At 37.2% G+C, this 1,426-nt stretch overlaps 1 pseudogene; it reads right to left on the bottom strand.

Moving 5' to 3' along the window:
• Positions 1–251: 251 nt before the first annotated feature.
• On the bottom strand, positions 252–1,164 carry LOC122927681 (annotated as a pseudogene).
• Positions 1,165–1,426: the final 262 nt, after the last annotated feature.

Genomic DNA, 1,426 nt, shown 5'->3' with positions numbered 1-1,426 from the left:
TATTGACCACTGAATCTGTAGAGTGCTAACTCTTAACTGTGGAGGAACTTCACGACGTTACTTGGATAAAGCCGAAAAGAGTAAAAGAGGAACCAATCTACAGTATAATCAACTATTACTTCTGAGCTGAAGATATTTTTAATTGCTGGTTTGGCCTTTGATTTGAGGGGTGGTAATCGAGCAGAGGCAACATATTTTTTTAGGATATCACTGTGAGCTACAAAAATTTACCAATCCATAAATTACAACTACTACCTCAGAAGATATTTTTTAAGTGCCCTCTTTATCTCTTTGTTTCTTAGACTGTACACTGCAGGATTTAACAATGGGGTCAATATTGTATAGTTAATAGTTACCAGTTGGTCATATTCAGGTGCATAAACTCTCTGCGGTCTTACATACATAAAGGCTACACTTCCAAAAAATATCAGCACAACTGTAATATGAGCTGCACATGTTGAGAACGCCTTTCTACGTCCTTCCGCACTGTTCATCAAGATTATTGTAATGAGGATTTTTGTGTAGGTCAAGGCAATGAATGCAGAAGTTAAAAAAATTATGCAAGAGTTGATGACAAAGTCAGTAATAACATTGAGAAAAGTATCTGCACAAGCGAGATGTAAAAGAGGAGACAGGTCACAGAAAAGATGGTGTATTTCATTAGAACCACAGAATGGTAAAAACGTTACCAAAATCAGTTTGGTCACTGGACTCAAAAAGCCACATAACCAACAAGCAAATACAAGACACTTGCAGCATCTAGAAGTCATGATAGTAGAGTATCTCAGAGGGTTACAAATGGCGATGTAACGGTCATAGGCCATAATGGTCAAAAGATAATTTTCAGTTATCCCCAGAGAATGGAAAAAATACATCTGAAGTAGGCAGCCACTGAAGGCAATATGGACTCTTCCAATCCAAAATATGACCAAGATTTGTGGAATTGTGACCGCAGTGTAACATATATCTAGAAAGGACAACATTCCTGCAAACATATACATGGGTGTATGCAGACAGTGGCTCAATCCAGATGATAAGAGCTATGGTTACATTACCAATTATTATTAGACAATAAATGAAAAGCAAAATTCCAAAGAGCGGATGACGCAATGATCCCAAGCTTGAAAATCCCAGAATAACAAAGCCAGTAACGGTTTGGTTCATGATAGCACTGGGAAGTGTTACCGATACTTTGGAAGAGAGAAACAGGACAATTTTCACGGGACTTCACATTACAGAATTTACAATCTATGCATTATGACCACTAGGTAAAAGAATATCCATCTGGTTGTATATACCTGGTGTCTTCAGATTTATGAGTTCTCACATAAAAAAAACATTATATAACATCTACATAGTGGTAAGTACTGGTCCCATTCTTCCTGAGATCTATTGTTCCTTAGTATTGTGCATTGAGTTATTGGGG

Source organism: Bufo gargarizans, chromosome 2, assembly GCF_014858855.1.
Source record: "Bufo gargarizans isolate SCDJY-AF-19 chromosome 2, ASM1485885v1, whole genome shotgun sequence".
NCBI classification, from domain to species: Eukaryota; Metazoa; Chordata; class Amphibia; order Anura; family Bufonidae; genus Bufo; species Bufo gargarizans.
The sequence above is the reverse complement of the archived record's forward strand: the minus strand, read 5'-3'. Positions and strand labels throughout refer to the sequence as shown.